The sequence below is a fragment of the Anomaloglossus baeobatrachus genome, chromosome 1, assembly GCF_048569485.1.
Source record: "Anomaloglossus baeobatrachus isolate aAnoBae1 chromosome 1, aAnoBae1.hap1, whole genome shotgun sequence".
NCBI lineage: Eukaryota > Metazoa > Chordata > Amphibia > Anura > Aromobatidae > Anomaloglossus > Anomaloglossus baeobatrachus.
Genome location: NC_134353.1, coordinates 766,093,116 through 766,120,479, shown reverse-complemented (window position 1 = coordinate 766,120,479; position 27,364 = coordinate 766,093,116). Strand labels below are relative to the sequence as shown.

Genomic DNA, 27,364 nt, shown 5'->3' with positions numbered 1-27,364 from the left:
AAATGTTGAACACCACACGACAGCACCGGACCGAGAGCAGTAACACCCATCGGACTGGACCGCCCTCAAGGTATTATAAAGTTGTTTTTTACATTATACAGCACGGCCCGGGGCTCTTATATACAGCATTCCAGAATACTGTATATAAGGGCTCACTGGTGGTGGCTGCAGCTCATGAGGGAAAAACTTGGTGACAGGTTCCCTTTAATTATTTCTTTAGTTTTCTAATGTTGAACAAATAAAGAATGTAAGTGATCCAAGGTAGTGAAACAAATCATTAAAAAACAGTCTTCGAGTAAATGCAGATAGTATGAAATATTGATAGATTTCTGTCAGAAGCATTACAGGAAAAAAAAACATTTATGAGTGTTATTAAAGCAAAGTGTGACATCCGCTGAATATTTAACATGTGATGTATTTTAGCAGATTTTGATCTCTTCTGGTTGTTCATCTTGTTGGGTAGAAGCTCGATGGTGGGGGTCAAAGAAAGGACTGACTTCATACTAGTCACTTCCAGGCCAGTAAGTATTAAACAGGCGGCAACATGAGTTTCACATTAAGAATGGGAGGGAATTCTTCACAGACTCTCATACCCATTCCGTCTCTGGAGATATAGTTTCAGGGAAAAAAAAATAAAGCAGCTGCTACTTGTCAAGGAATTGTTCTATGTATTGGACTTTTGGATTATCCTAGTAAATATGAAAATATCCTTATATAACCTATAGGTTGTTCCTCTCTAATTAGCAGCTAAGGGTATAATGGCAGTTGGGATATCACTAAGGAAAATATTGAAATGCCTCCGATTATATATGTAGTCACCTTATATAGCTATATCTGTTACCTCATGTGCAGGGAATTGCAAAATAGTACTTAGGTATTCATGGTTATGACCACTCATATAGTGACAGGTAATTAGGTTAGTTGCTTGTGGTCATAACCATGGATATCTAAGCTGTAATGCCCTGCACATGAGGTAAGAGGACTAGCTAATCAGGAGAATTTGACTACATTTCTAATTGGAGGTATTTGCTAATATTATTATTACTAGAAGGTGGCCCGATTCTACGCATCGGGTATTCTAGAATTTACGTATTGTGTAGTTCATGTATGATTTTTGTTATAGATATAGATATATATATATATATATATATATATAGATGTTGTTGTGTGTAGTTACCAAGTGTTTGTGTAGGGCGCTGTACATGTTCTGGGTGTTGTCTGGGTGTGGCGGGGGGTGAGAGCGGTGTTGTATGTGTGTTGCGTTGTTTGTGGAGCGCTGTGTGTCTGTCGCGTTGTGTGTGTGTGTTGCGCGGTTTGTGTGGGTGTGGTGTGTTTTGGGGGAAGGTATGTTTTGTGCAATGTGTGTGTTGTGTGGTATGTGCGTATATTTATGTATGCCGCGGTGTTTGTGTGTTGGGTGTTGTGTGTGTGCAGCGTTGTCTGTGTGTGTGGGTGATTGTGTATGGCGGTGTTTGTGGTTCCCTGTGTGTGTGTGTGTGTGTGTTGGGGGGAGGTGTGCACCTCCCATCGTGCTCCATCCCCCATGCTGCGCACCCCCCATCATGCCCCATCCCCTATGCTGTGCATTCCCCATCGTGCTCCATCCCCCATGCTGCGCACCCTCCATCGTGCTCCATCCCCCATGCTGTGCACTCCCCATCGTGCTCCATCCTCCATGCTGCGCACTCCCCATCGTGCTCCATCCTCCATGCTGCGCACTCCCCATCATGCTCCATCCCCCATGCTGCGCACCCCCCATCGTGCTACATCCCCCATGCTGCGCACCCCCCATCGTGCTACATCCCCCATGCTGCGCACTCCCCATCGTGCTACATCCCCCATGCTGCGCACTCCCCATCGTGCTACATCCCCCATGCTGCGCACCCCCCATCGTGCTACATGCCCCATCGTGCTACATCCCCCATCGTGCTACATCCCCCATGCTGCGCACTCCCCATCGTGCTACATCCCCCATGCTGCGCACCCGCCATCGTGCTCCATCCGCCATGCTGCGCACTCCCCATCGTGCTACATCCGCCATGCTGCGCACTCCCCATCGTGCTACATCCCCCATGCTGCGCACTCCCCATCGTGCTACATCCCCCATGCTGCGCACTCCCCATCGTGCTACATCCCCCATGCTGTGCACTCCCCATCGTGCTACATCCCCCATGCTGCGCACCCCCCATCGTGCTACATCCCCCATCGTGCTACATCCCCCATGCTGCGCACTCCCCATCGTGCTACATCCCCCATGCTGCACACCCGCCATCGTGCTCCATCCGCCATGCTGCGCATTCCCCATCGTGCTACATCCCCCATGCTGCGCACTCCCCATCGTGCTACATCCCCCATGCTGCGCACCTCCCCATCGTGCTACATCCCCCATGCTGCGCACTCCCCATCGTGCTACATCCCCCATGCTGCGCACTCCCCATCGTGCTACATCCCCCATGCTGCACACTCCCCATCGTGCTACATCCCCCATGCTGCGCACTCCCCATCGTGCTACATCCCCCATGCTGCGCACTCCCCATCGTGCTACATCCCCCATGCTGCGCACTCCCCATCGTGCTACATCCCCCATGCTGCACACCCCCCATCGTGCTCCATCCCCCATGCTGCGCACCCCCCATCGTGCTACATCCCCCATGCTGCGCACCCCCCATCATGCTACATCCCCCATGCTGCGCACTCCCCATCGTGCTACATCCCCCATGCTGCGCACTCCCCATCGTGCTACATCCCCCATGCTGCGCACCCCATCGTGCTACATCCCCCATGCTGCGCACCCCCCATCGTGCTACATCCCCCATGCTATAATAGTTCTCCTATTATACTCAGAGAGGAGTATAATAGGAGGACTGTAATAGGAGGAGTAGTCCTGGGGGGAGAGGAGTATAATGCCGGCTCCCTGCACATGTGTACCGGGAGCCGGTGTACACTGATAACTATGATACACATCGGGTAACTAAGGGACCTTAGTTACCCGATGTGTATAATGGTTACCAGCGTTCACGGGCTCCATCAAGATCCCAGCATCGCAAGGTTATGTCTGGCGCTGCTGGGATCGTGATGGAGCCGGTGTACACTGGTAACTATGATACACATCGGGTAACCAAGGGACCTTAGTTACCCGATGTGTATAATGGTTACCAGCGTTCACGGGCTCCGTCAAGATCCCAGCATCGCAAGGTTATGTCTGGCGCTGCTGGGATCGTGACGGAGCCGGTGTAGAAGCAAGCGATATCCCAGGATGTTGTGAGTGTGTGGATGTGATGTGTGAGGTGTGTGTGAGAGTGAGTGTGATCTGATGTGTGTGTGTGTACTCACCTGGGAGTCGGAGCTCCGTGTCAGTTGGGCCAGAGCGAGCGTGCATTGCGTCAGGGGGGCAGGGCCTGCAGAGAGCCGGGGCGACAGGCCAATCCGTGTGGGGGGGCGGGGCCATGGCGAGCCCAGCGGCCAATCAGCTTTGTGTCACCGTAAGGACACAATTTTGGAGCATGACAGACAGACAGACAGACAGAGTAAGGCAATTATATATATAGATTACACCAACTACATATTGGGATAGGATGAAATACACCCTTTTAAGTTGTGATATTCCGGGATGCTTTACGTGACACTCAAGTTATATGGTGTTCTTGTTACTCAGTTGTTAACTGTGTTAAATACTTTAATGGACTTTATCTTCATAGCAAATCCTGAATATATAGTATTTGTATAAGCACAATTATTCCCTTTGTGAAGCACTCCTACCATGTTTCCCCGAATATAAGACCTCCCACAAAAAATAAGACCTAGCAGGAGTTTTCAGGGAGGCTTAAATATAAGACATCCCTCGAAAATAAGACCTAGCCGCGGTCAATAATGAAGTGTCATGCAGCGGTAAAAAAGTTAAAGACACTGCAGGACACTTCATTATAGACAGCGGACACCCCCTAAAGAAAGAAAGAAGAGAGAAGCCCCCCGATTATACTCACGCTGACTGGGAGCAGGTGAGCACATCAAGGTCCTGCGGCGGAACACACACGCACACACACATCAGATCACACACACACACACAAACACACATACACATACACACACACACACATAGACATACAGATCACATACACACACACATCAGATCACATACACACACACACTACAGATCGCATCCACACACTCACCACATCCAGCGATATCGCTTGCTTCTCAACGGCGATACTCTGCAGAGCAGTGACCTTCCAGGACCTGCCGGAGGATCACATGGCCAGAAGCACGTGGTATCTCCGGATGTTGTGAGTGTGTGCGCGCGATTGTACCGGTATGTGACATATCGTGAGTGTGTGTGAGTGTATGCGATCAGATGTGTGAGTGTATGCTGTCGAATGTGTGACTGTGTTCTGATGTGTGAGTCTTGACCAGACGCAGGGGAGCACAGCTTCTGGGAGATCACAGGGAGGAATGATGTGATGTGTGTGTGTGTGTGTGTGTGTGTGTGTGTGTGTGTGTGAGATCTGATGTATGTGTCAGTCAGATGCAGGGGAGCACAGCTGCTGGGAGATCACAGGGAGGAATGATGTGGAATCTGGTGTGTGTGTGTGTGTGTGTGATGTGATCTATGTGAGTGTCAGCCAAATGCAGGGGAGATGTGCAGCATACGTGCTGGGAGATCACAGGGAGATTTGGGAGCCATACAGATGCCCGGGGTTGGTAAGGATGACGATCCTGGAAAGGGGGGTCTGCTTTTTGTAGGGGGTTAACTTACCCCCAATCATGTCTCCTCGAGAATACGACACCCCCTAAAAATAAGATCTAGTGCTTTTTTCAGGACAAAAAAAAATATAAGACAGTGTCTTATTTTCGGGAAACAGGGTATAACATTGGTGCTAATCATCATCTTTTGTATATGTCCAGAAATCCTGACCAATATGACTATTAGGCATTAGCATGCATTTTCCTGCAGCTTGAATTTATAAATTGTACATTCACATACTCTGCTACAAATAGCCACCATCCTTCTCTGGTAGAGCGTTTTTCAATGACAATTTACTGTGTCCAGTGGACCGATCCTCTACTGCAGCTTTCAGGGTTGGTAATTAGAGAGTCAAGCTGTCTGGTTGCACATCATAATTCTACAGTTTCTACTTCTTCGCTTTTCATTTTCTCACTTCCGTTCACCGCTAATGAGGGTTACCTCATTTTGGAGGAAAATTTAAAGGAAGTTTTGTCTCCTAGGACACAGATTATGCTATAAAGACTGATCCAAGAATACTTTAAGAATCATCCCCATTGATAAAATGGCTAATTTACTGTATCAGGAAAAAGCATATATCTTAGTATTGTACCTTATTATTAAAATATCCTATGCTAATTATACGTGTCATTTCTAATGAACCTTGAAAAGTACCTTGAAGAAAAACTTTGTGTACAATATTCACAGTTAATGTGAATAACTTTGTAAATAGTTTCCTATACACTTACTTATTTAATCCATTCCATTCTACATTTGAATTGTGAATTTTCTCCATATTCCCACGCTATGGACTGGTTTCTTCCAAATTAAATAAACTTAAGAGTAATTATCTCCAATGAATGCAATATTCTTCTAATATCTCCATACTATGATTCCATCTGGTCATATGTGTTTCAAGTAAAATAATAATCTCAATCACAGATTGTTCTGCCATCAATGTTATTCTAATAAGCATCTAAAACTAACGAGATGTCGTTGGGGTCACGGAATTCGTGACGCAGATCCGGCCTCGTTAGCGACGTCATTGCGTGTGACACCGCAGGAACGACCGGTAATGATCAAAAATACTCACCATATCGTTGATCGTTGTCCAGTCGTTCCTATCCCGATTATCGTTGCTGTTGCAGGTACGATGTTAATCGTCGTTCCTGCGGCAGCACACATCGCTATATGTGACACCGCAGGAATGAGGAACAACATTGTATCTGCGGCCCCACGCAATGAGGAAGGAAGGAGGTGGGCGGGATGTTCGTCCCGTTCATCTCCGCCCCTCCGCTTCTATTGGGCAGCCACTTAATGAGGCCGCTGTGACGCCGCACGAACCACCCCCTTAGAAAGGAGGCGGTTCACCGGCCCCAGCGATGTCGCTAGGAAGGAAAGTAGTGTGACGAGTGTTAGCGATGTTGTGCGCCACGGGCAGCGATTTGCCCATGGCGCACAACCGACGGAGGCGGGTACGATATCGCTGCATGTAAAGCCCGCTTAACAATCAGAAGAATGCTACTTATTGTATCCTGATCTTTGTAGAGCCCAACTTTCACACCCATGAAGAACCACAATTTAACCACAATAAAGACATACAGTGGCTGAAATTAACATTTTGAGGTCGTTCATTCTTGCTTCGCCAGCCTACCATTTCTTTACTGTCAACTAGAGTTAAATAGTTTGTTGCTCATAATTACAGCGCATAAAGTAAAAATGTTGTCCACTGGTTTAGGCTCCGAGCCACCAACTCAATGACTGCATTGTACTCACACGGCTGGACTATCCCTTCAATGTTCCAAACAATTACGCCATGCGCCCAGTCTCTAAGTTAATAATAAACCCAAAGATCCACTAAAAGACATCCAAACATCAAGCTGAATTCGAGCCAATTACTTGGCAGTAACTTTTAGGTCTTATGGGTTAATTCACAAATAATTTCCTGTAAAGTGATTTTTCTCTGGAAACGCAACAAAAACTTTGTTGCTATATACATTTTACGGGTAATTATTAACACTAGTTATTTAATTTTAAATGATTTATGATATATTAAAGCTAAAAGTTAGAAATGAAGAAATAATACTTACACGCGTGGTCAAAATTGTTGGTATCCCTTGTTTAATGAAAGAAGAACCCACAATGGTTAAATAAATTACTTGAATCTGACAAAAGTAATAATAAATAAAAAAAACTATGAAAATGAACAAATGCTTTCAACCATGCTTTGCACAGGATATTTTAAAAAATAAAACTCATGAAATAGGCCTGGACAGAAATGATGGTACCCCTGAAAATAGTGTGACAAAAGGGAGATGTTAAATCAAGGTGTGTCCACTAATTAGCATCACAGGTGTCTACAATCTTGTAATCAGTCAGTGGGCCTGTATATAGGGCTACAGATACGGTACTCACTGTGCTGTATGGTGACATGATGTGTACCATGTGACGTCCCAGGGCTGTGGGGTACTCATCCCTGGGCGTGCGATGCGCAGGGGGAAACAGTCGTCTCTGGGGGGGTCGGTCCGATAAAAAAGGGGTGAAAAATAAAAAGGAAATAAAAATAAAAGAGTTCTCGACTACGCCACTTGCGGTGTGCAGCCAGGTTATTGAAGCCGCCACTGCAGAGTCCTGCTGGGGCTGGTGGAGTAGTGCATCTTAGGTGTTTTGGGCCCTCCGCAAGCGGGGGCAGGCCCCAGCAGTGGATAATGAGGGGGCAATGATAGGGGACAGTCAGTATATGTGTGCAGAAATGAGAAGGAAACAGTCCACACCGGTATTGCAGTTTCAATTTGCCTTTACTGGAGGCTGGTACCTGGACCCGCTGGTGCCAGTTACAGGTGTTCCCGCTCCCCCTGTTCTCCGTGCCAGCTGTGACCTGGGTTAGCTGTCCTCCATGCACACTTGTTGTTGATGGGCTCCCGTGGCCTAGAGCTTCTTGGGAGTCCCTTCCTTTCAGTCTTGGTTCTATTGCAGGCAGCCTGGACTACTTAAGGGGTTCAGTCCCTGGTGCCCTCTTTGCTGATGATGCTTCAGACTCTTTGGGTGGTGAGGGAACCTGGAAATCCCCTCACCTGGAAGAATTAACAGTTGACCATAAAGTGTCCTGCTGTCCTAGGGACTGCTCCCCACCTTGTGCTGAGTCCTGTGAACCTTGGTTCCAGACTTCCACAGGCATCCCGCGGTTCCTGGAGTATACCACTTCCACAGGTAACCCACGGTTCCTGGAGTCCTAATTCTGTACTCCACAGTCCCTCACTCCTGTTACAGCACTCCAGTGTTACTTCAGGTCTTTTCCCTTGCTTTCTGTACTTTCACTCTCCTTGACTTCTTCCTCCACACTCCTTCACTTCTGACTCTACACACTGCTACCTCACACTACTTTACATCACTCTACTTCCTCCCGCCAACTTCCCAACTGACCGCTCACCCCTCCCCCTAGCTGAGTCGCTCCCTACATATTGGGTGGCAACTAACCAATCAGTGCTCATCCCTTTTACCTGTTACTAGGTAGTCTCCCAGTCTGGTGTTGGGGTTGTGTATGGCCTGAAGGTGCTGGTGTGTTGACTGGCACGGATATTCTGGGGTTTGGGTTTCCACAGGTTACATTTTGTGGCACCTGATACCTCAGGGATGCTACAACCACATTCAACATGGACGAGAGGAAGCGAAGGAAAGAGTTATCTCAGGAGATTAGAAAGAAAATTATAGACAAGCATGTTAAAGGTAAAGGTTATAAGACCATCTCTAAGCAGCTTGATGTTCCTATGACTACAGTTGCACATATTATTCAGACATTGAAGATCCATGGGACTGTAGCCAACCTCGCTGGACGTGGCCGCAGGAGAAAAATTAATGACAAATCAATGAGACGGATAATACGAATGGTAACAAAAGAGCCCAGAAAAACTTCTAAAGAGATTAAAAGTGAACTTTAAGCTCAAGGAACATCAGTATCAGATCGCACCTTCCATTGTTGTTTGAGTCAAAGTGGACTTTATGGGAGATGACCACGGAGGAAACCATTGTTGAAAAATAATCATAAAAAAGCCAGACTGGAATTTGCCAAACTACATATTGACAAGCCACATAGCTTCTGGGAGAATGTCCTATGGACAGATGAGACAAAAATGGAACTTTTTGGCAAGGCACATCAGCTCTATGTTCACAGACGGATAAATGAAGCATATCAAGAAAAGAGCGCCATCCCTACTGTGATACATGGAGATGGCTCTGTTATGTTCTGGGGCTTTTTTGCTGCATCTGGCACAGGGTGTCTTGAATCTTTGCAGGGTACAATGAAATCTCAAGACTATCAAGGGATTCTAGAGAGAGATGTGCTGCCCAGTGTCAGAAAGCTTGGTCTCAGTCGCAGTCATGGGTCTTGCAACAGGATAATGACCCAAAACACACAGCTAAAAACACCCAAGAGCTAAGAGGAAAACATTGGACTATTCTGAAATGGCCTTCTTTGAGCCCTGACCTAAATTCTATTGAGCACCTTTGGAAAGAGCTGAAATATGCCGTCTAGAAATGGCAACCTACAAACACGAGACAACTGGAGCAGTTTGCTCTTGAGGAGTGGGCTGAAATACCTGTTGAGAGGAGCAGAAGTCTCATTGACAGTTACAGGAATCGTTTGATTGCAGTGATTGCCTCAAAAGGTTGTGCAACAAAATGTTAAGTTAAGGAGGAGGAGGGTGCCATCATTTCTATACAGGCATATTACATGAGTCTTATTTTTTTTAAATTCTGTTGAAGCATGGTTGAAAAGCAATGTCTTATTATATGCAAAATATGACAAATACCCCCTCATGCCCTTTCCTTCCCTACCTTTCCCTGAGTCTCCCCTGTCTAAAAGTCTTGTCAAACTTGTTGAAAATTTCTGAATTGTAACTTTACACTTTTATGTTTTAAAATGAAAACTCTTGCAAATAGATAAACAGTTTATAAAAAAAGAAAAGCAATGTCTGACCTTCATTTGTTCATTTTCATAGATTTTTTATTTATTATTACTTTTGTCCGATTCAAGTTATTTCTGTAGTTTTTCTTTTATTAAACGAGGGGTACCAACTAGAGCTGATCGAACGCCCCAAAAACCGGGACCGGCGAGTCACTGCCAGATTTTAAAAAGAGTCCGATCCGCTCCGGAATCTGGTGCCTTTATAAGTCATTGAGGACCGGATTAAAAATGTTTGTGGAGGGGATAGGGGGGTAACAGCGAGCGCAGCATACTCACCGAGGCGCTGTCATGGCGGCACTCTCCTTCCGGGTCACGCTTTTGCCTTCCAGAGCCGACAATTCAATATTCACCTACTTTGCCCGCCCACCGACGCATGTAATTGGTTGCAGTTAGATGTGCCCCCATTGTGAGTGGCAGCGTGTCAGCTGACTGCAACCACTAACAGGCAGCAGGACGGCCGGTAGGCGGGGAAAGCAGTGTATCCCTCGCAAGTGTGACTGCGTTTTTTTTATATATATATAAATAAATAATTTAAAAAAAAAACATACGTGCGGTCCCCTCAATTTTCATCCCCAGCCATGATAATGCTGGCTGGGGGCTAGTATATTCTCAGCCCGCAGCTGCCTGGTATTGCCACATCTATTAGATTAGATGTGACAATCCCGGTGCGATACTGGCCCTTCCCATTGGCCTGGTGCGGTGCCAATCGGGGTAATAAAAGGTTAATAGCACCGCATAGCTGCTACTAAACCCTAGGTTTGTGATTGCACAGGCGTCTATGAGATACCTGCATCACACAAACCTGTAAGTGAATGTAAATAATCACACACACACAGAAAAATCCTTTATTTGGAATAAAGTACAAAACATGCACCCTCCTTCAACACTTTATTAACCCCCAACACCCTGCAGCTGCGGCGTAATCCACATGAGGTCCCACGACGACACAACCAGGTCTGCTACATGTTACAGCTAGCAGCCATAGAGAAGACTGCCAGCTCTGACTGTAGCCTACGACTGAGCCGCAATAAGCGATGACTGTCAGAGGCTGGAGGGCGCGTCAAACTATAACCAATCACAGACAATAGGACGGTCGGTGGGAGGGGAAAGTATTGCAAGTGTCTGCGCTACTGTCAGAAGAGTGCTGCTGTGCTGGTGATTTCAGATTCATACGGGTCTGCGATGACATCACCCGACACGGCCTGCCACTGTCTGAACATGATCGTGCATGTACCTAGAAACACATGCACACTCCTGTCAGAAGTGTGCAGCTGTGCAGCGATGTCATACTCGCGGAGTCCCTCGCAAGTGTGACTGCGGCCTAAGAAAAACCACATGCGGCTTTTTTTTTTAATTTAAATAAATAATTAAAAAAAAAAAACAACGTGCAGTCCCCCTATTTTTAATCTCCAGCCATGATAACATCAGCTGGGGGCTGGTATATTCTCAGCCCGCAGCCGCCCGGTATTGCCGCATCAATTATATGTGACAATCCCGGTGCGATACCGGCCCTTCCCACTGGCCTGGTGCGGTGCCAATTGGGGTAATAAGAAGCTAATAGCAGCACACAGCTGCTACTAAACCCTAGGTTTGTGATGGCAGAGGCATCTATGAGATACCTGCATCACACAAACCTGTAAGTGACTGTAAGTAATCACACACAGAAAAATCCTTTATTTGGTATAAAGTACAAAACACACACCCTCCTTCACCACTTTATTACCCCCAACACAGACCTCCAGCTCCGGCGTAATCCACACGAGGTCCCACGATGACACATCCAGCTCTGCTACATGTCACAGCTAGCAGCCATAGAGAAGACTGCCAGCTCTGAGTGTAGCCTATTACTGAGCCTCGATAAGCGAAGACCGCAGCAGAGACTGTCACAGGCTAGGGGTGTGTCTGCCTGCAATCAATCACAGATGAGAGGATGGCCGGTGGGCGGGGAAAACATGGAAAGCTGTGTGTATGCGATGAACAGTAGAGGAAGTGAATGCGCGACCCGGAAGCAGTATGGGGCCATGACACCGAGTCTCAGTAAGTATGAAACTCTAACTTATTTCTTCTTTCCTTTATTTTTACTTTTATTGCCGAACCGGGATCGTGCACTTGGAATTCCACGCCTGAGTCCGGCACTCAGGGAGCGTTGAAACCTCGCGGATCTGGACTTTTACAGTACCAACACATTTGACCATGTGTGTATTATTGGTAATACTGGCACAATTGATTGCTATTCGACCATAAAGGCAACCATACGTTGCCATCTATGATGGCTGGATAGCTTTGCGACAGTTATGCCAGTGCAATCTACGTGTCACTCAACCAAAAGTTTTACATTTCCAATAGGCTGAAAAAAAAGGTACAAAATGAAATGCAAATATTATTATCTAATAATGATTTTATGATAAAAACAACAAAAGATACAGCAATAAACTAAACATTTGTTTGACACAAATGCAACATACATGTGACCAAAACTTTGCTAAGAGGGAATTGTTCAGGATACCTGCTGCATGTTTGGTAAGCGATCAGTCCTGTGTAAAATATAAAATCTGCACTGTAGGCTCATAATGAATACAAAGTAGGGAGAGACGTACAAAATGCTGCAGGCTACAATTTGGCAGATGTACACCGTTTTTGTATAAAGAGGTAATCATACCTAGCCAGCAATAAATATTATAGCATTCAGTAAAAAATGAGTGTTAGCCATTATTAAACATAGGCATAAATCCTTCTGTTCTTTTAGAAAATCGTTCTAAATGACATTTTCCCTTCATTTCTGAGACAGGGAGTGCTTCATTGTCCCTCATCCCACCCGATCACTATCATAGAGCAAATAAGTTGACATAGGTCATAGATTTGGCTCAAAACAATCAAACAGATTCTGCAGTGAGAGGCCAACAGCAGAATATTAAGGCTTCAAATCTGTCAATTTCAAAAGCCAAGTTGAAATAATTTTAAAGAAAGTCTAAAAAGTCATGTTTTGTTATTGTGGTGATGCGCCATTGGTGTTGCTAACCTCAAGTAAGCTGCTCTCAAGAGAAATGCGGGTGGTAGTGAAACATTGTTTTTGTTCTGACCATCTTTATTCAACTGAGCACATTTTCTGACACGGTTCTAGAAACATCAATAAAATATGCTAAAAATGCTATTCCCAACGTCCTCAATCCAAAAAATGCAGTTTCATTTTCATTGGATGCTGAACAACTGCTTAAAGAGGACCTGTCAGCACATCTGATATCTGCAAATAGTCTCTTCAGAGAAGGAGACAGGAACACTAATGCCACCTACTGGAAGTAGCAATACTAAAGGCCGCTTTACACGCTACGACATTGCTCAAGCGATCTCGTTGGGGTCACGGAATTTGTGACGCACATCCGGCCGCTTTAGCGATGTCGTTGCGTGTGACACCTATGAGCGATTTTGAATCGTCGCAAAAACGTTCAAAACCGCTAATCGGTGACATGCCCCCCTATTCCCAATAATCATTGCTACTGCATGTACGATGTAGTTCGTCGTTCCTGCGGCAGCACACATCACTGTGTGTGACACCGCAGGAACGAGGAACCTCACCTTACCTGCATCCGCCGGCAATGCGGAAGGAAGGAGGTGGACGGGATGTTACGTCCCGCTCATCTCCGCCCCTCCTCTTCCATTGGGCGCCTGTTTAGTGACGTTGCTGTGACGCCGAACGAACCGCCCCCTTAGAAAGGACGTCGCTAGGCAAATAAGTAGTGTGACGGGTGTTAGCGATGTTGTGCGCCACGGGCAGCGATTTGCCCGTGACACACAACCGATGGGGGCGGGTACGCACGCTAGCGATATCGGTAACGATATTGTGACGCCCTGGGCAAGCCAGGGGTCACAGGTCATCACACCACCACACCCTACACCCCAGTTTGGAACATCTAAGCTAATCCAAAAATCCTTGTTGCCTTCCTCCAGGAGCTGGTGTTCACACCAGGGGGTGGGCCAGGCGGTTGGCTCCGCCCACCGAGGAGTACACAGCTCTGGAGGCGGGAAAACCAGGCAGATGAGTGTTAGAGTTGAAAGTGAAGTCAGCTCAGGGAAGAGCTTGAGAACAGAGTCCAGCTAGGGACGGAGAGGAGTAAACAAGTAGTTCAGTTTAGGAGGTGAAAGTGAAAGGAGGGAAGTGAAGGAGTAAACAGTGAAGTGTAAAGAGAGTGAAAAGTGACAGAAGTAAAGCCTGAAGTTGGTCCGGCTGTGTGCCAGGACAGTGTCAGCAAGGTCAGCAGACGGCGGTGATTGTCTGGAGGGTTGACTGCTCGGAGGTTGCTGGAAGGACCGCGGATGGGTAGTGGCCCGGCGGTCTGGAGCAGTATACAAAGGACAGTCAGCACCAGGGCAGGGGCCTTTCGGATCCCGGCAAGGCTAGGAGTCGCCATAATTTGCCAAATCCGTCAGTGAAGGGGACGACTGTCTCCCAACAACCAAGTCCCGATAGAAGGCAACAGTCCAACCGTAACGGAGAGACACCGCCACCGCCAGGGCACCAGTTTCTCAGGGCCAGCGCCTGCGGGCAAAGTAGGGCTCCTCCGGCCCATATCCAAGCCGGGGAGCGGGTTACCGGTGGGAACCCATCGCAACCAACATCAACTCAGGTGCAGGACAGAGGGACCGTCGCCATCACCTACTGGGGAAAGCAAGTGCAGCCGTCCGTGGGAACCGTCTTTCCAGCCGTGTGTTTTACCGAGAACTGTGTCATCGTCTCAGGCTGAGTGAGTACCACAGTGCCGCAAGGCACAGCGCTGCCCCCCCGCGTCCCTGCGCCCGCCAAGCCCTGCATCACCCACCTCACCACTGGGCCCCGGGATCACCAACCCCTACCCACGGAGGGGCAACACAACAACTGGCTGCTCCATACCATCCTTCCCGGGATCCCCATACAGAGCAGCGGTGGTGTCAACCAAATCACCACAACCGTGTGTGGCGTCACGGACAATAACCAATCCCCACACCCAAAATCCCCTTTCACTCACGGGCGAGGAGCGCCGCTAGAGTCCCCGGGATCCGGCCCATTGCTCGAGCCACCGAGCAGCAGCAGGCCGCAGCAGCCGCGGCAGCCGGACCCGAGCAGCAGTGGGAGAGCGCGGCGTCCCCTCCTCCGCCCGCGACAATATCGCAGCGTGTAAAGTGGCCTTAAGAGTCCATATCAATCCTTTACAGGGCCTTACCACATGATTTTTTATTAGAAGTGGTGTGCAACGTGCCTACGGGCTGGAACTCCACATTGCAAATGTAGGCAAAGCTTTGTCAGCAGCAGAGGGCATTAGTTGAATACTAGCTACAACATGCCCATCGGTATTTCGGTCAGCATTCGCACATATGAACTGATGAGTGGTCATGGATGCCTAACACCTGTGAGGTTCTACAAAACTTTGTGGATTCAAACAAGATGGTGAGCGGTGATGGTGCCATAACTAGAGTAGCCGTCCCGGTTCTGTGTCTACTCAAACACTCACTGCTCACAATTAAAGATGAAGCTTTGCATGTGGACCAGGTGGAAATGGATGAAGTGCACAGGGTGATACTAACCAACCAAGCCTCCTCTAATATTCGCGGCACAAAATAGGTTATAATAAGGAGGAGATAGCTGAGGAGTAACAGGAGGAACAGGAGATGATTGCCTACACTACAGAGGATACTCCCCACACAAGCTTCATCCTCTCTGTTCAGCGTAGCTGGGCTAAAGAGGAGGAGGGAGAGGAGGAGAGGGTGGAGGAAGAGGAGATGGATAGTCATCTAAGACAGTTTCATTCAACCCTCCCAGCGCCCAGGCCCTGATGCGCAGGGTAGTCTGAAAAGGAGGGAACATTTTTTGAAGATGGTGAAAGAGTACATAATTGACCATACCAGCATCTTCTGTGATTCCTCTGGGCCTTACAACTATTGGGTATCAAAGCTGGACAAGGTCTGAAGTGGCCCAAACTTTTCCAACCTACCAGAAAACAGAAGCAGAACTTAAACCCAATTGAAATGTTCCTTTTTTCAGGTGTATTTGTGGCACCCCTGAGGCTCCAGTCGCCACAGACTATTGCACCTTATTTAAGGAGCTATATTCGCCTTGGGTAAGTCGGAAGTTAATCATCGATGTTCCACATTCACACTTTACATACAGCTTAGGAGCCTTCTCATGGGAGGGATGGCTCAGGGTAGATATGGGCGTGGCCATCACGATGCATGGGACTTCCCCGGTCACTGAAGGCAGCCACCTGGGGGAGGGGTTCCACTTGGGATAGAAGTAGAAGCAACTCACACAATCGTCAGTCAGTTCACCTGGGACACCAGTTCTGGGACACAACACGATCACGACTTTCTTCTCTTCTCTTCACGGGGCCTGCGGCTTGGAGTGGAGCATTGAGCCCAGGTTCCTCACGGCTGGAAGGGCAACTCTAAAAAAGGACTTTCTTCTTTCAAACACCGGTGACTGCTTCTAACTTATCCGAGGTCGACGGGGCACATCACAGCACGGGACCAATACTACCCGGGCAAGTGGCACAAAGAGTGAGTAAAGACACCTGGAACCACAGCATCTGACTCTAACTCTTATTACTGGCACCGCCGCCCCATGCCATGGCACCAAAGGCCTTCGTCATCACTACTCCCCTCATCATACTTCCCGGGGCCCGCTCCACCTATGGGGAGTGATACCATCTTCAGCTGCTATTGCCATCCGGCCCGGAGGACAGCAACAGCAGCGGCGGCTAAACTCTGGCTGTGTACCACAGGTGGCGTCACAACAATCATCGCTCTACAACCCCCATCATCCTCCATCCTTATTGGTGCACACCTCGGGGCACGAAGCCGGGCAGGCCACCACGACATCCCAGACCACCACACCGGCTCGGTGACGAGTAAAACAGGGACGAGACCCATGCCTGACTACCCCCTGGGTGCTACATATTTCCATGCACCACTTCTCACCCAAAAAAAAAAGAGTATACAGTGAAGGGTTTCTTCTTTTCTTGTCCTCCTCCACCCTATCAACAGGTACATCATGCGTCATCAGTCTCGCTCAAACGTTTAAGAGGGTAAACAAGCAGGCCTCACTGAAAAGTTTTAAGAGGGTCATAAGTGGCCCTCCATAAAATGTTTAGAGGGTCGTCAGGTTGCTCTTGCTCCAAATTTTAAGAGTAAACAGGCGGGAATAAATCAAAATTTTTAGAGGATCATCACACAGCCCTTGCTTCAAGTTATAATAGTAAACATGCGGAGCTCACTCAAAACTTTAAAGTGGGTGTCGGATAGCCCTCGTGACAAATTTTAAGAGTAAACAGGCATCCTACACTCATAATTTTCAGAGGGTCATTAGGCAACCCTTGGTACAATTTTTTAAAGGATAAACTCTAACTCCAAATGTGAAGAGTGAACAGACGGCATTCACTCATAATTTTTTAGAGGGTCATCAGGTTGGTCCTTTCTCCAAGTTTTTAGAGGGAAAACAGACAGCCCTCACTTTAAATTTTTAAAGGCTCATCAGGTGACCCTTGCTCCAAATTTTAAGAGGGTAAACAGGCGGGCCTCACTTCAAATTTGAAAAGGATAAACAGGTGGCCCTCCCCCCAAATTTTTAGATTGTGATCAGGTGGCCCTCGCTCCAAATTTTAAGAGGGTAAACGGGCTGCCCTTATTCAAAATTTTAAAAGGATATACAAGCACCTATTGCTCAAAAATTTTAGATGGTCATCAGATGGCCCTGGCTCAAAATTTTAAGAGGGTAAACAAGCGGCCCTTACTCATTTTTAGAGGTTTATCATGCGACCCTCGCTCTTAGTTTTGTTAGGGTGTGTATGATGCCTGTCTTCATCATTTTTTTCAGGATGTGTATGAGGCCTACCTCTACAATTCTCTTACATATATAAATGTATACCCCCTGGGGTAAATGTTTTTCAGCACTTGCACTTAGTGCATAAGCTTTACCAGTCTAGGAGTCCCACTACTTAAAAATGGGAAAAAATGAGGCCCTTCTCTACATGTCTTCCAGGACGTAGTGCAGTTCTTCTTAATAACTTTTGGCAGCCCTTGCACTTAGTGCATATGCTTTATGAATCTAGGAACAGAATGTGTATGAAATCCTCCTTTATGTTAAATACAGGGTGTATCGGAGTCCCTCTTTTCTCTATTTTTTGGCAGTTCTTGCATTGTCTGCATAGGCTTTGTCAGTTTCACTCCCACCTTCTTTGAGTAAACAGGATATGTCTAAACATGTCACACACACACCGCATACCCAAATAAGATAGTTAAATCTTGAAAATTACATTTACCGATGACTACTGGTGGGTATTTTTCACCTCTACTATGTCATATACTGTATTCAAAAGCGAAGGGAAATACAATTAAAGATTTCTCTGCTAAGAAGAAGTTACTAATATTTTTCCTGCAAAATCCATTTTCTCTTCGGTTTTGTATGTTTTAGGGTATGTGCACACATCAGTTTTTTGCTGTGCAGCCTAATCCGGTGCATTTCTGAAAAACCGGATGCGGCAACAGCTGTCGCCGGATCCGATTTTTTCCCCAAAGACTTTCATTAGCGCCGGATTTTGCCGCATGGCCGTGTGTTCTCTCCGGTTTTTGCCGGATCCGACGTAATTGTCTGATACGGCGGCCGGAAGAAACGCAGACCTAAACGTTTTTTGTCTCATGAGAAAAATCGCATCCCGCCGCATCCGGCGCAATGCGGCGTAATATATAATAGCTGTCTATAGACGCCGGCGGGATGCGAAACAAAACGGAATACATGGACGGATCCGTTTTTTTAAACTGAGCATGCTCAAACTGGCACAACACAGCTATATAAAGCCCTCACTCCTCACTGTGATGACTGCCTGCCGAACAAGACCAATACTGCCTGCTTCACAACCCTGCCAGCCTGCTGAAAACCTACCAACCATCCACCTGCAGCCAGCCATCCGCCAGCCAGGAGGTCCCTATTTTTGAGGCACGTTTGTTTTGTACTATTATTGTCCTTGTATTTTAATAAAGAGCCATGTAGCTCCTCCATTGCAGAAAGAAAAGAGATTACAAAAAGAAATATTAAACTTGTTCCAAAACCTTTGTATTTGGTGTATCATTTTAAGGTAACTTTACATGATTGGGTTATTTCTCAAACGAAAGTACCTATGGTACTTTGGGGGTCTTTGTTTAAAAAAACATGGTGTATACAAATGGGGAAAAATGTTTTGTTTTTTTTTTTTTTTAAATTAAGGGTTTTTTAAACCTTACATATGTGTTATATATGTAATAAAAGGGGGATTGAGGGTTTTAACCCCTTCACGACCGGCCAATTTTTCGCTTTCCATTTTTTTTTTCCGCCATTCTTCTTCTGAGAGATGTAACTTTTTTTTTCAGTCAATATGGTCATGTGAGGGCTCATTTTTTGCTGTACTTTCAAATGAAACCATATGTTTTACCATATAGTGTACTGAAAAACGGCAAAAAAATTCTAAATGCAGAAAAATTGCAAAAAAAGTGCGATAGCACTATTGTTTTTGAGATATTTTATTCACTGACCGCAAATCACCTGAGTGACGTCACCGATGTTTGTGTGGATAATTTATTCTCTGCCTGAAGTTCACAGTAGGCAGTCATTGTTCTATGACAGTTTGCTGTAACTTCAGATGTAGCAGAGGTTGAATCCTTGTGAGATCTCATGTGGCATATGTTGGACCTAGGTGTTTTGGGGTTTAATAAAGGGGTGAAAAAGGGTTTTTTTTGCATTTTATTTCAAATAAAGAATTTTTTGGGTGTTTGTGTTTATTTCTTTACACTTACAGATTAGTAATGGGGGGTCTCATAGACATCTTCCATTACTAATCTACGCCTTAGTGGCAGCTATGAGCTGCAATTAACCCTTTATTACCCTGATTGCCACCGCACCAGGGCAATCGGGATGAGCCTTGTAAAGTTCCGGGATTGTCGCATCTAATTGATGCAGCAATTCCGGGCGGCTGCAGGCTGCTATTTTTAGGCTGGGGGCCCAATAAGCATGGGTCTCCCTAGCCTTAGAATACCAGCTCCAAGCTGTTGGCTTTATCATGGCTGGGTATCAAAATTAGTGGGACCGCATGCTAATTTTTTAAATTATTTCTTTAAATAATAAAAAAATCGCATGCGGTTCCTTTTATGTTGATACACAGCCAAGATAAATGAATTGCAGGGGGCTGCGGACTGTAGCCATGGGCTTTATCATGACTGGAATCATAATATGGGAGGACCCTAAGCCTTTTTTTATCTATTTATTTTAACTCCAATCTAAAGTGACATGCAGACAGGGTCTGTGATTGGAAGCAGCTAGACGCTTTCACACAGACTGGGGGCGCTTCTGATTTCAGCCAATTACAGACACCAGTCCTACTGGTGGACGGGGGAAGCAGTGAATATGGATTAGCGATAATGAGCAACCGTGGAAGTGGAATGAGCGGCCATGGGAGCAATTACAGCCACACTGGAAACTCGTTAAGTATGAATCGTTTGCTCAAATTCACCTAACCCTTCTACCACCATTTTTTAAGCGCCAGATTCTAGTCCCCATAGAATTATATGGGGACTAGCATCCGGCCAGATATCCGGGATAAATCCTGGCCAGAAGCAGATTTTTTTTTTAAATCCGGTCAGATCCGCCGGTCCCAGTAATCTGCAAGTCCACCCATCACTATGTAAGGTGCATCCAGGCATCTTCCATATGCTGTTTCCATTTCATTTGAGCGCTGTTTTCATACATTTCAGCAATTTTCCTGCTCCCCCCCAGCTATCCTGGTAGGGTCTTTGGGAAAAATGCTTGAGTTTCCCATTGAATTCCATTATACTCATTACTTGAATTGAGCCCATCCGAGTGTCTGACCTGCTAGATTCAAGTATCAAGCACTCGAGCATGTTAGTGTTCGCTCATCACTAATTATAATGACTGTAATAATAGACTGTAATTTTTCATCTGCCATACAGTGGGGAAAATAAGTATTTGATACACTGTTGATTTTTCAAGTTTTCCCACCTACAAAGATTGTAGTGGTTTATAATTTTTATCGTAGGTATACTTCAACTGTGACAGACAGAATCCCCCCCAAAAAATCACATTGTATGATTTTTAAATAATTAATTTGCATTTTATTGCATAAAATAAGTATTTCATACAATAAAAACAGAACTTAATATTTAGTACAGAAACCTTTGTTTGCAATTTTAGAGGTCAGACATTTCATGTAATTCTTGACCAAGTTTGCACATACTGCAGCAGTGATTTTGGCCAACGCCTCCATACAGATCTTCTCCAGATCTTTGATGTGTTGGGGCTGCCGACGGGCAACATTGTTACAGCTCCCTCCAAAGATTTTCTATTCAGTTCAGGTCCAAAGACTGGCTAGGCCACTCACTCCAGAACCTTAAAGGCTTCTTTCAGAGCCACTCCTTAGTTGTCCTGGCTGTGTATTTAAAGTCATTGTCATGCTGGAAGACCCAGTCATGACCCATCTTCAATGCTCTTACTGAGGGAAGGAGGTTGTTGACCAAAATCTTGTGATACATAAACCCATCCATCCTCCCTTCAATGTGGTGCAGTTGTCCTTTCCCCTTTGGAAAAAAGCACCCCCAACGTATGATGTTTTTTACCCCCATGCTTCATGGTTGGGACGGTGTTCTTCAGGTTGTACTCATCCTTCTTCCTCCAAACTCAGCAAGTGGAGTTGATACCAAAAAGTTCTATTTTGGTCTCAACTGACCACATGCCTCCTTTGGTCTCCATATGATCAAACAGGCCTGACCATCCTTACCCTGCAAGAGAAGATTTTGCATGGAGCCCCAAACCAAGTAAGATTGACAGTCATCTTGTGTTTCCTTCAATTTCTAATAATTGTGCCAATAGTTGTTGCCTTCTCACCAAGCTGATTGCCTATTGTCCTGTGGCCCATCCCAGCTTTGTGCACGTCTACAATTTTTTCCCTAGTGTCCTTACACAGCTCTTTGGTCTTGGCCAAGGTGGACAGGTTGGAGTGTGATTGATTGATTGATTGTTTGATTAATTGATTAATTGTGTGGACAATTGTCTTTTATACAGGTAACTGGTTAAAACAATGTCCAATTAATACAGGTAATGAGTGCAGAGTAGGAGGGTTGCTTAAAGAAAAAATAACATGTCTGTGACAGCCAGAATTTTTGCTGGTTGGTGAGGGATCAAATACTTTATTCATGCAATAAAATGCAAATTAATTATTTAAATACAATGTGATTTTCTGGATTTTTTAATATTCTGCCTCTCACAGTTAAAGTGTATTTACAATAAAAATTACTGACCTCTCTATTCTTTGTAGGTGGGAAAACTTGCAAAATCGGCAGTGTATCAAATACTTATTTTCCCCACTGTACACTACCCTCTTTCTCATTAGATTATATCTGCAGTTTCTGTTCCTGCTCTAGCTTTCCTGTCATGAAAGATTAATTCTTAATCATTACACATGGCACATCCTAAACTGATGTGTTCTGGCATGAAGAGTCTAGGAGAAATATTTTGTTCTTTGTACCACATGAAAAACATGGAAGTAAAAAATGATACTAGAAGTGGTTTTAGTTTTATGCTATGAGAGAGGATCAAGGTTGATCCAAAATGTATATTATAGTAACACAAATATAGTCCGGTAAGCAATAAATGTCCAGGTCTCCATGAGAAGCCACAGGTACCCTCAGAGGTTCAATCTTCTTCCTTCTCTATTCAAGTTCCCAACAGACAGCCTGAATCTCCCAGGTAAGCAGAAAGTTTACAGTAGGTGGATCTCACACCCCCTCCCCCGACTTAGGAACAAAAGGCTGGCAGGCGAGAAATTAAACCTGCAAATGGGACAATGTACACATAAGGAATACAGAATGGTCAGTGAACCACACCCAAACATTAACCCACACAAAATGGTACACAATCCACAATATTCCACCATCACAACCTCCCCTCCTTCTGAATAAGTGAGTATGCCATGAGGTCTACACAGACCTCTGGCCATCTCACTTAAGTCCATGCTACTCAGCTGTGGATAGTCTATGGTTCTTCTTGCCGGGACAGTCCATTAGCATTCTGGTGTTGGCTTCCATGCTTGTATTGGATGGAGAAGCTGTAGGTAGTCCCTTGTACAGCGATAGGGTTGGAAGGACAAGCTTCCCTTTGTGTTCTCTTTCACTCAAACTGTCTTTCCTGCACCCACAAATCGACATTGTAGATCTCCCACATCATTTCCAAGGAGAGTATCTGAAGGCAGGCCACTCATCACCCCAACCACACATTGCTTGATCCCAAAGCCAAAGTCCAGATCTACAGTCACCTTTGGGATATTCTTCCTTTGTCCTCCAGCCAGTTCAATAACAATCCCTAGTCCGTAATGTATTGCCTCTGGCCGAACCACCCGGGGAAGTAAGTGCTTACTTTGATGGTGAAAGGAACTCGGGGCTGTGGCTCGCACCCCATAAACACCTAGTGGCCTACCATGAGCGTCTGAGTCATTAGGCAAGTCAACTTGAAGGGGTGAGAACTCTTCCCACCTTGTGTTTAGCTGTAGAGAACCAACAGGTCGATTTGGTGCCAGGTCATTCCTCAATCGACCAGCAGGGCAAGTGTTTTTCAAATGCCCAGGCTGCCCACATTGATAACATCTCCTCTGCGTCGGACTCCTTCTAATGTGCATTCTTGAGAAGGCAGTAGGAGAACCTGGTGACAAAGGCCGGAGGCCATACACTCCAACAGGGGCATCTATGTTGCAGGGGTCAGCGGTAAACTCCAGTGGAGGTGGTGGTAACTCTTCCTCAGGCAGGATGGAATGCACAAAATGTACTAAACAAGATGGAGGTGCATGAGGCTCCCTCCGAGTCCTTCAGGGACAATTGGATTGCAGGTGCCCAGGTTGTCTACACTCATAACATCTCCTCTCTGTGATCCCACCAGGGTGTGGTCGGAACTGTTGGGGCCCAGGATTGTGAGCTGTGGTTGTCATCGGCCTGTGGCTGGTTGGAGGGACAGATATAACTGGAGAGGGCCGGGGAGCAGGAGCAGGCTGTGGCTTATTGTCCAGAAGCCCCCTCCATTGCGGTCGGATAGTAAGGGCCTCATCAGCCAGGGCTGCAGCTCCATCCAAGGTGCACGGTGTGTGCTCTCTGACCCACTCCCGTATTTCTGAGGGATACTTGTAAAGAAATTGTTCTATAAGAAATACCTGTATAATGTCTTCCACAGTGAAGGCGTCTTCCGCTTCCAGCCATCTCCGACATGCCTGGGACATCTTATGAGCATAAATCCTAAATGATCCCCCCGTGGTGCATGGGAAGTCTCGGAACTGTGCCCTATGTGAGTCTGGGGTGATGGCATGATAATCCAAGATAGTCTGTTTTACAATGTTGTAATTCCAGTTCTGCTGTGAGTCAATGGTGCGATAAGCCTCTGCCAGGCTTCCGTTCAGGAGTCCCACTAAAAAACGCACCCAGCCACAGTGGGGAACCTCCATCATGACACAGTGCTGCTCAAAGTCCTTGAAGAACCCTTTCACATCTCCAGAAGCTTCATCAAATGGCTTGAAGTCCGCCCGGGTGATCTGCACCGGCTCCTGGATCGCCTGGTTTACACTCCAACTCACATCACTCCCTGTGTCGGACTCCATTGCTTCTTGCCTCCTCTGTGCTCGGCGAGCAGCCTGCTCCTTATATTCCTGAGATACACCGGGGCCAAGAGCTGCCATCTCTTCTTCGAACCACACCACCCACTGGCTTTTTGGGGCAGGGATCCCCATACCCAGTGACCAGTTGTCACGGGGTCCTTCTCCCATATCACACGATCAACAGAGCGAGTGATGGCGGTACAATCCAAAGAGCATTTATTCCAAGCAAAGCAAATGGTCGATAACATAATTCACAAAACAGAGAGTAAAATTAGTCCAGTAACACAAATATAGTCCGGTAAGCAATAAATGTCCAGGTCTCCCTGAGAAGCCACAGGTACCCTCAGAGGTTCAATCTTCTTACTTCTCTATTCAAGTTCCCAACAAACTGCCTGAATCTCCCAGATAAGCAGAGAGTTTACAGTAGGTGGATCTCATGCCCCCTCCCCCTACTTAGGAACAAAAGGCTGGCAGGGGAGGAATTAAACCTGCAAATGGGACAATGTACACATAAGGAATACAGAATGGTCAGTGAACCACGCCCAAACATTAACCCACACAAAATGGTACACAATCCACAATATTCCCCCCTCACAACCACCTCTTTTCATCTTCCTGACAAGGGCAAATTTTATAACTCCGACCAGTGTCACTTTCAGGTAATAACTCTGGTCCACGTCAACGGATCTCAATTAATTTTATGATACATTGTACTTTATGTTAGTGGTACATTTCTGACAATATTTTTTATATTTATTTGAAAAAATATCAGATATTCGGTAAAAAAGTTTAACATTTCGCAGTTTTAAAACTTTTAATTTTTATGCCCTTAAACCAGAGAGTTCTGTCATACAAAATAATTAATAAATAACATTTACCAAATATATACTTTATACCAGCATCATTTTTGAAACATAGGTTTTTTGTTAGGAAGTAAGAAGGGTCAGACGTTTATCAGCAATTTCTCATTTACCAACAACATTTACAAAACCAATTTTTTTTAGGGACCACATCACATTTGAAGTGACTGAGGGGCCAATGTGAGAAAATACCCAAAAGTGACATCATTCTTAAAACGGCACACCTCAAACTGTTCAAAACCACAATCAATCAGCTAACTAAACCTTTATGTGCTTCACAGGAATTAAAGTAATGTGGAAAGAAAAGGTGAAAATTGTATTTTCCCACAAAAATGTGCATTTTTTACAAGGGTAACAGGAGAAAATGCAGTAAACATAATTTGTTCTGCCATTTATCTTGAGTATGCTTATACCTCACATATGGTGAAAAACTATTGTTTGAGTGCACAGCAGGGTTCAGAAAAGGAGGAGCCCCATTTTGACTTTTGGAAAGCAAAATCAGCTGAAATAGATAGCAGCATAAGTGGAGCCGCTGATGTGCCTAAACAGGGAAAACCCGCCACAAGTGACCCCATTTTGGAAAACTAGACCCTTCAAGGAATTCATCTAGATGTGTGGTAAGCACCTTGAGGTGCTTCCCAAAATTTTCACAAAGATAACAGGAGGAAAAAGGACACAAAAATGTATTGCGCAATTTCTTCTGAGTACGCTAATATCCCATATGTGGTGGAAAACTACTGTTTGTGTGCATGGCAGGGTTCGGAAGGGAAGGAGCATCATTTTGGCTGAAATAGATTGCAGACACAATTGGACTCTTGGAAAACAAATTTTCCTAGAATAGTTTGAGGACTACTTATAAAGAGCCATAAGAGCAGAATCCCCCCTTAAGTGACCCCACTTTGGAAATTCTCTGGGTATTTACCTACATGTATAGTGACAAGCATTGCAATGGTTACACCTGTCAGTGTTGTTGACCATGCTACAGGTATGATCATATAGGCTACCATAGCTGGCAAAACTTAGGTTACCACGACTGCCATTGGGCCCTCATGATTACATTGCAGGGTTCCTGATTTGGTGGGAGAGAGAGAACGCCTGGCTTCAGCTGTGCAATAAATGACCTGTAATAGATTCTTCAGAGGTCATAGGCTGCCATTGTTGTTGGCAGTAAAGATTTCTTTTACACAGGATGATGATGCGCTGCGAAGAAAGATGTTTTTTTGTGCAGCAGAAAAAATCATTGCACCTGATGATCAAGCGTTTTTCTCATTTATCAGATGATCGGCAGCCTGTTTAGACTGGAAGAACATTGAGAAACAAGCATTGCTAGGAACATTGGTTCACAATAACTTTGCAGTGTAAAAGGACTTTAAAGGGAACCTGTCAGGTAATTTATGTGTTCTAACCTAGTAGCAGTGTGATGTGTGGCCTATTAACCCCTTCCTACCCATCCCTGTGTTGTAATAGTGTGTAATGTAAATGTATTAAAATATGTTTTATTACTATGTGTTCTGTATGTAAATGAGCAGGGGCTCTAGCCCCATGGGCGTTACATCGCCTCGTGGGTGTTTGCATGCTTTCCGTGGTATCATGACACCATGGATTTACTTGAGTGATATCCCGTTGCTTCTTGAGATCCCGAGCGTACGCACTTTCCATTCCTTTAGCCTTGTTATCTGGATGCTTGCTTCTCGCCTTCATACGCACACTGTGCATGCTCAGAAGATTCCTGCAGTTCCAGTCATGCGCAGTGCGCGTCTGAAGATGAGAAGCAAGCACAGGCTGCGGGAATGGTAAGTGCGCATGCGCAGTATCTCCAGGAGCTGACAGTGATGTTGCTCAAGTAAATCCATGGTATCATGCCCACAGGGCCGTGATACCACAGAAAACATGCAAACGCCCACAGGGCGATGAGACGAACATGGGGCTAGAGCCCCTGCTCATTTATATACAGAACACATAAGTAATAAAAAATTTTTATACATTCACATTACACACTATTACAACCCAGGGATGTGTAGGAAGGGGTTACTAGGACACACATCACACTGCTACTAGGTTAAAACGCATACATTACATAAAAGGTTCCCTTTAAAGTTCTTAATGAAATTTTAATAGCATGCTACATCTGCTCTGATATCTTTTCACTATAAACTTGCTGTTGACTTTTCAAACAGAG

General features: G+C 45.6%; 1 protein-coding gene across 1 annotated transcript in view; it reads right to left on the bottom strand.

Annotated features, from left to right (window-relative positions):
* KREMEN1 (kringle containing transmembrane protein 1) overlaps positions 1-27,364 on the bottom strand; it is a 281,286-nt gene that overhangs the window by 79,345 nt on the left and 174,577 nt on the right. The gene's annotated exons all lie outside the window — the stretch shown is intronic.